This window comes from Arvicola amphibius, chromosome 1 (genome assembly GCF_903992535.2).
Source record: "Arvicola amphibius chromosome 1, mArvAmp1.2, whole genome shotgun sequence".
NCBI classification, from domain to species: domain Eukaryota; kingdom Metazoa; phylum Chordata; class Mammalia; order Rodentia; family Cricetidae; genus Arvicola; species Arvicola amphibius.
In genome coordinates, this window is record NC_052047.1 from 156,672,821 (window position 1) to 156,681,685 (window position 8,865).

The 8,865-nt window shown below is 43.9% G+C and overlaps 1 pseudogene; it reads left to right on the forward strand.

The window, feature by feature from the left end:
• Positions 1-7,086: 7,086 nt before the first annotated feature.
• Positions 7,087-8,640, forward strand: LOC119805930 (annotated as a pseudogene).
• The last annotated feature ends 225 nt before the right edge of the window (positions 8,641-8,865 follow it).

Genomic DNA, 8,865 nt, shown 5'->3' on the forward strand with positions numbered 1-8,865 from the left:
ACCACCGACTCTCCACAACTCCCCCTGCCACCAGCACACTTCCTGCTCTTCCTGCAGGGGTTATTCTCCCCGGATACTGCCTCTCTCTTCCTGTCCCTTCCCAGCTTGCACCCAGAATCCTCCCCCCCTCCCCCTGCCTCATCCTCCCGTCTTTGGGGCCACAAAATCCCACAGCTCAGCCTGTTTGGGCTCTGGGGACCTGGAATTGAGTGCACCCAGGCCGGTGGGAGGTCCCCTCCTTCATTTGACTGCCCGGAGCAAGGTAGGCCTTTGTCTGAGAGCTGCTGGCCTGCAAGGGGACCTGACAGTCTGCAGGAGGATCCATCGTTCTTTGGGGTGAGTGAGGAGTGAGTGCCCGAACCGCGGCAGCTGCCCGGAGAGGGACCACTGACTCTCCACAACTCCCCCTGCCACCAGCACACTTCCTGCTCTTCCTGCAGGGGTTAGTCTCCCCGGATACTGCCTCTCTCTTCCTGTCCCTTCCCAGCTTGCACCCAGAATCCTCCCCCTCTTCCCCTGCCTCATCCTCCCGTCTTTGGGGCCACAAAATCCCACAGCTCAGCCTGTTTGGGCTCTGGGGACCTGGAATTGAGTGCACCCAGGCCGGTGGGAGGTCCCCTCCTTCATTTGACTGCCCGGAGCAAGGTAGGCCTTTGTCTGAGAGCTGCTTGGCCTGCAAGGGGACCTGAAAGTCTGCAGGAGGATCCATCGTTCTTTGGGGAGGATCCATCATTCTTTGGGGACACCAAACACCTCCGCGCTCCTTTTGAAGGAAGAGATGGGCAGGCGCCAATGCAGGAGCTCCTCCAACAACATGAAAGGCAACATGACATCACCACAAGCCAGACATCCCGAAACAACAAGAATTGAACACCCTACCCCAGAAGATATAGAAGAAACCGACATTAAACAGTACTTTATAAAAATAATAGAGGACCTTAAACAGGAGGTAAAAAACTGCCATAAAGAAATGGAGATGACAAACAAAAAGGTAGACGAAATAAATAAATCTCTCAAAGATACCCAAGAAAAACAAGAAAAACAAGAAAAAGCAATCAAACAAGTAAGGGAAACAGTACAAGACCTGATAAATGAAATGGAGGTATTGAAGAAAACACAATCTGAGGGACGACTGGAAATGGAAACTCTGAGTAAACGAACAGAAACTTCAGAGACAAGTATTTCCAACCGAATACAAGAGATGGAAGAAAGAATCTCGGACTCTGAAGATACTATAGAGGAAATAAACTCACAGATTAAAGAAATAAACAAATCTAACAAATTCTTAACACAAAACATTCAGGAAATCTGGGACACCATGAAAAGACCAAACCTAAGAATAATTGGGGTAGAAGAAGGAGAAGAATTACAACTCAAAGGCCCAGAAAACATATTCAACAAAATTATAGAAGAAAACTTCCCCAACCTAAAGAAGGATGTTCCTATGAAGGTACAAGAAGCCTACAGAACACCAAATAGACTGGATCAAAAGAAAGCATCCCCACGCCATATAATAATCAAAACACAAAACATACAGAATAAAGAACAGATATTAAGAGCTGCAAAGGAAAAAGGTCAAGTAACATATAAAGGGAAACCTATCAGAATTACACCTGATTTCTCAATGGAAACCATGAAAGCCAGAAGAGCTTGGATAGATGTGCTACAGACACTTAGGGAACATGGATGCAAGCCTAGACTATTATACCCAGCAAAGCTTGCATTCACCATTGATGGAGAAAACAAGATATTCCAGGACAAAAACAGATTTAAACAATACGCAGCCACAAATCCAGCCTTGCAGAAAGTAATAGAAGGAAAATCACAAACCAAGGAGTCCAACAACGCCGACAATAACTCAGGCATCTAGCGACCCTTCACCAGCACAACTAGAAGAAGGGAAACACACAAACTCTACTACTAAAAATGACTGAAGTTAACAACCACTGGTCATTAATATCACTTAATATCAATGGACTCAATTCACCTATAAAAAGGCACAGGCTAAGAGACTGGATACGAAAACAGAATCCAACATTTTGCTGTTTGCAAGAAACACACCTCAACCACAAAGACAGGCACCTACTCAGAGTAAAGGGTTGGGAAAAGGTTTATCAAGCAAATGGCCCTAAGAAACAAGCGGGTGTGGCCATACTAATTTCCAACAAAGTTGACTTCAAACTAAAATCAATCAGAAGAGATGGAAAGGGACACTTTATACTCATAACAGGAAAAATCCTTCAGAATGAAGTCTCAATCCTGAATATCTATGCCCCTAATATAAAAGCTCCCACTTATGTAAAAGAAACACTTCTAGAACTCAAGGCAGCCATCAAACCACACACACTAATAGTTGGAGACTTCAACACTCCTCTCTCACCAATGGACAGGTCAATCAGACAGAAACCTAACAGAGAATTGAAAGACTTAATGGAGGTAATGAACCAAATGGACTTAACAGACATCTATAGAACATTCCACCCAAATAGGAAAGAATATACCTTCTTCTCTGCGGCTCATGGAACCTTTTCGAAAATTGACCATATACTTGGTAACAAAGCAAACTTCCACAGTTACAAAAAAATATTAGTAACCACCTGTGTCTTATCGGATCACCATGGATTAAAATTAGAATTCAACAACAATGCTACCCCCAGAAGGCCCACAAACTCATGGAAACTGAACAGTCAACTACTGACCCACACCTGGGTCAAGGAAGAAATAAAGAAAGAAATTAAAGTCTTTCTTGAATTTAATGAAAACAAAGACACAACATACTCAAACCTATGGGACACAATGAAAGCAGTGCTAAGAGGAAAGTTCATAGCACTAAGTGCCCACTTAAAGAAAACGGAGAAAGCACTCATTGGTGACTTAACAGCACACCTGAAAGCTCTGGAAAAAAAAGAAGCAGACTCACCTAGGAGAAGTAGAAGACTGGAAATAATCAAACTGAGGGCAGAAATCAACAAAATAGAAACACAGAAAACAATCCAAAGAATCAATGAAACAAGAAGCTGGTTCTTGGAGAAAATCAACAAGATTGACAAACCCTTAGCCAAACTAATCAAACGGCAGAGGGAGAACACGCAAATTAACAAGATCAGAAATGAAAAGGGGGACATAACCACAGACACAGAGGAAATTCAGAAAATCATTAGATCTTACTACAAAAGCCTGTATGCCACAAAATTGGAAAATGTAAAAGAAATGGACAGTTTTTTAGATAAATACCATATACCAAAGTTAAACCAGGACCAGGTAAATGCTCTAAATCGTCCTGTTAGTCGCGAAGAATTAGAAACTGTTATCAGAAACCTCCCTACCAAAAAGAGCCCAGGACCAGATGGTTTCAATGCGGAATTCTACCAGAACTTCCAAGAAGACCTAATACCTATACTCCTTAAGGTATTTCATAATATAGAAACACAAGAGTCACTGCCAAATTCCTTCTATGAAGCTACAGTTACCCTGATACCTAAACCACACAAAGACTCAACCAAGAAAGAGAATTACAGGCCAATCTCACTCATGAACATGGACGCAAAAATTCTCAATAAAATACTGGCAAACCGAATCCAAGAACACATTAGAAAAATTATCCATTACGATCAAGTAGGCTTCATCCCAGAGATGCAGGGCTGGTTCAACATACGAAAATCTATTAATGTAATCCATCATATAAACAAACTGAAGGAAAAAAACCATATGGTCATTTGACAAAATTCAGCACCCTTTTATGATAAAGGTCTTGGAGAGATTAGGGATACAAGGGTCATTCCTAAATATAATAAAAGCTATTTACAGCAAGCCGACAGCTAACATCAAATTAAACGGAGAGAAACTCAAGGCTATCGCACTAAATTCAGGAACACGACAAGGCTGTCCACTCTCTCCTTATCTCTTCAATATAGTGCTTGAAGTTCTAGCAATAGCAATAAGACAACATAAGGGAATCAAGGGGATTCAATTTGGAAAGGAAGAAGTTAAACTTTCATTATTTGCAGATGATATGATAGTATACATAAGCGACCCCAAAAAACTCCACCAAAGAACTCCTACAGCTGATAAACTCCTTCAGTAACGTGGCAGGATACAAGATCAACTCCAAAAAATCAGTCGCCCTCCTATACACAAAGGATAAGGAAGCAGAGAGGGAAATCAGAGAAGTATCACCTTTCACAATAGCCACAAATAGCATAAGATATCTGGGAGTATCGCTAACCAAGGAAGTGAAGGATTTATTTGACAAGAACTTTAAGTCTTTGAAGAAAGAAATTGAAGAGGATACCAGAAAATGGAAGGATCTCCCCTGCTCGTGGATTGGGAGGATCAACATAGTAAAAATGGCAATTCTACCAAAAGCAATCTATAGATTCAATGCAATCCCAATCAAGGTCCCATTAAAATTCTTCACAGAGATTGAGAGGACAATAATCAACTTTATATGGAAAAACAAGAAACCCAGGATAGCCAAAAAAATCTTATACAATAAAGGTACTTCTGGAGGCATTACCATCCCTGACTTCAAACTCTATTACAGAGCTACAGTATTGAAAACGGCTTGGTATTGGCATAAGAACAGAGAAGTTGACCAATGGAATCGTATAGAAGACCCGGATCTTAAACCACAAACCTATGAACACCTGATTTTTGATAAAGGAGCCAAAAGTACACAATGGAAAAAAGAGGGCATCTTCAACAAATGGTGCTGGCATAACTGGATGTCAACCTGTAGAAGAATGAAAGTAGATCCATATCTATCACCATGCACAAAACTCAAGTCCAAATGGATTAAAGACCTCAATATTAATTTGAACACATTGAGATTGATAGAGGAGAAAGTGGGAAGTACTCTGCAACAAATGGGCACAGGGAACCGTTTCCTATGCATAACCCCAGCTGCACAGACTTTAAGGGCAACATTGAATAAATGGGACCTCCTGAAGTTGAGCAGCTTCTGTAAAGCAAAGGACATTGTCACTAAGACACAAAGGCAGCCTACTGACTGGGAAAAGATCTTCACCAACCCTGCAACTGACAAAAGTCTGATCTCTAAAATATATAAGGAACTCAAGAGACTAGACGGTAAAATGCCAATTAACCCAATTAAAGAATGGGGCGATGAACTGAACAGAGAATTCTCAACAGAAGAAGTTCGAATGGCCAAAAGACACTTAAGGTCATGCTCAACCTCCCTAGCTATCAGGGAAATGCAAATCAAAACAACTTTGAGATATCATCTTACACCTGTCAGATTGGCTAAAATCCAAAACACAAATAATAACCTTTGCTGGAGAGGTTGTGGGGTAAGGGGCACACTCATCCATTGCTGGTGGGAATGCAAACTTGTGCAACCACTTTGGAAAGCAGTGTGGCGGTTTCTCAGGAAATTCGGGATCAACCTACCCCAGGACCCAGCAATTCCACTATTGGGAATCTACCCAAGAGATGCCCAATCATACAACAAAAGCATATGCTCATCTATGTTCATAGCAGCATTATTTGTAATAGCCAGATCCTGGAGACAGCCTAGATGCCCTTCAGTGGAAGAATGGATGAAGAAACTGTGGAATATATACATGCTAGAATACTACTCAGCGGTAAAAAACAATGACATCTTGAATTTTGCAGGCAAATGGATGGAAATAGAAAACACTATTCTGAGTGAGGTAACCCAGACCCATAAAGATGAACATGGGATGTACTCACTCATATTCGGTTTCTAGCCATGATTAAAGGACATCGAGCCTATAAGTTTGGGATCCTTGAGAAGATAATAAGAAGGTGAACTCCCAAAAAAGATATAGTAATCCTCCTGGATATTGGAAGTAGACACGATCGCCAGGCAAAATTGGGAACTTGAGGGTTGGGCAAGACTGGGCCAAGGGAAGATGGGGAGAGAAAAGTGTGAAGGGGAGAGCGGGGGGAGCTCGGAGGAATGGGGTGCTTGGGATATAGGAAGGGTGGATATGAGAGCAGGGAAGCATATATCTGAATTTAAGGAGCTACCTGAGGGTTGTCAAGAGACTTGACCCTAGAGGGGTTCCCAGGTTTCCAGGGAGACGCCCCCAGTTAGTTCCTTGGGCAGCTGAGGAGAGGGAGCCTGAAAAGGCCAGTTCCTATAGCCATACTGATGAATTTCTTGCATATCACCATAGAACCTCCACCTGACGATAGATGAAGAAAATGACAGAGCCCCACCTTGGAGCACCGGACTGAGCTCCCAAGGTCCTGATGAGGAGCAGAAGGAGAGAGAACATGAGAAAGAAAGTCAGGACCGTGAGGGAACCTCCAGCTGGCGACAGATGGGGAAAGTGACTGAGCCCCACATTGGAGCACTGGACTGAGCTCCCAAGGTCCCGATGAGGAGCAGAAGGAGCGAGAACATGAGGGAGAAAGTCAGGAACGAGAGGGGTGCGTTCACTCATGGAGACGGTGGGACAGAACTAATGGGAGATCACCAACTCCAGTTGGAATGGGACTGATGGATCATGCGACCAAACCCGTCTCTCTGAGTGTGGCCAACAGCGGGGGCTGACTGAGAAGCAAAGGACAATGGCTCTGGGCTCTGATTGTTCTTCATGGACGGGCTCTGTGGGAGCCTTCTCAGCTTGGTCGATCACCTTCCTGGACCTGGGGGGAGTTGGGAGGACCTTGGTCTTAGCATAGAGTGGGGAACCCTGATGGCTCCTTGGCCTTGAGAGGGAGGGAGGGGAGGTATGGGTGGAGGGGAGGGGAGGGAAGGGGGAGAAGGAGGGGAGAGAAAGGGTAGAAGGAGGGGAGGGAGGGGGGAGGAGGAGGGAAGGAGATGGAAATTTTTAAATATAAAAAAAAAATAAACCATGAGGAAAAAAAAAATAAAAAAAAAAAAAAAAGAAAAAATTTGGATTAACAAGAGAAATTGCTTCTCAAATTCTTAACTGATGTGATATTTGACTAAAATCTTTACCTGTACCTCATCTGGGAATAAATCCTTGAGGCCTGCTTCCTAATCATTTATGGCAAATGGATGTTACTCATATTGAAGAATTTGGCAAATTAAGATATATACATATGATAATCGATAAATATTTAGGTTTCTTAATGGCTTTGGTACAAATTGGAGAAGCCACTAAGCATGTGTTGTCTGCACAGAACTTAAGAATGGTGTGTAGTTCAGTCACAGTAAACAGTAAGGATTGTCCCTCCAGACAGCAAGTGACTTCACTCACCAGTGCCAAAGCAGATATTTAACACAACTGTGTCTTCACCATCAAGTAATGCCCTGGACCCTTGTACAAAGGAGACTGTGCTGAGTGCCCTTAAAGAAAAGAAGAAAAAGACAGTGGAAGAAGAAAAACAGCTATTGCTCAATTGCGAGGAGAACAGAGAAGACTCCATGATAGCTCCAGAAGGGGGTACTCAGCATTTGAGCCCCTTGTGGCTAATGGAGTCCCTGCTGCATTTGTGCCTAAACCTGGCTCCCTGAAGAGAAGTCTGGCTTCCCAGAACTCAGATGACCCCTTGTATAAGTGGTCTTGTACCTTCTCTGTGAGCGTCCTGACTAGTATATATACAGGAGGCAGCCCTAACTCCCGCCGCAATGCCGTCACCAGCTCCTACTGCTCCAGCTGTAGTATCTCTCAGTTGTGGACGAGGAGTGGTCCTATCTCATCTCCTTTTTCCAGCCCAGCTTCCTCCCACTTCCAGACACCAGAGAGGGCAGCCAAGAAAACAAGAGAAGAAGACCCATATTACCATTCCAGTTCTTCAGTTCTCTTGGTAACAGACATGAAATCTCCAAGAGAAAAGGTTACAGATATAGCCACTGGGAAGCAGCAGAACTCTTAGACTTTCCCATCCTGTGCCTGGCAGCTCTGGGCAATGCAAATGCAAAATGCAGTTGCTGACCTCCTGGAGAGGGGACCAGTTTACTCTACCTCCAGCCCCTGACCTTGGCTATTCCATCACTGCTGAAGACCTGGACATGGAGAGAAAAGCCTCAAGGTTAATGAGGTCATGAAGGACAAGACAGATGATGCCTGCATGTTGGCCAGTGACACTCCACTGGCCTCCGATCCTGCTTTCATGTTCACCCTATCTGTTGTGAGGCCTGCTGCCTCACCAGGCTACCTTCCAGCTCCTAACTCTAACCCACTGTTGGAGAGCTTGAAGAAGATGCAGGACTGCCAAACTCCATCTTCAGAACCTGCTGCAGTAGTAACTACTGCAGCCCCTTTGTCTCCAAGGACACCCAGACTCCTGACCACTCTTGTCTCACCACTGACAGGGCCATTGGCCAGTACCGCCTCAGACTCCAAACCTACGGCCTCCTTCCTTGAGTTGACTCCTACTTCATCTGAAACACCAATTACTGACACCAAATACCCTGGAGTCCCTCAGGCTGAGCATTCTGTCAAGCACCCCAGGCTCCATGGCTCCCTCTCACAGCCCAAAGTACAACCTGTTGTTCGGGATGCTGAGCCCACCTGCCAATTCTTCCTCCCTTGTCACCTATGGCCCAGCTTGTGCTTCTCCCATGTGTTAGTCTATTTTTATGGCTACACCTAAAATGAGAATAATAGACCCATACCATCTAGCTCCTCAGCTACTACTAAAACTTCATCTAGCATATATGTACTCTGCCTTCTTTTGTAATCTTAAATATGTACTTGTGAAAACAGACATATGTTCTTCCTTTGTTTATGTCCTCACCCTTTCTTGGGAAAAAGCTGTCAATGCTATCAAGGCCCTTAAGTTGTCCATAGTAATTATGGGGGGGGGGGGTTACCTTGGGCATTTAAGACCAATAATTGCCCTGCCTATACCTCTCAACAATTCAATGACTTTCTGGGGTCCTGGAAGATTTCCCATATTTCTGGC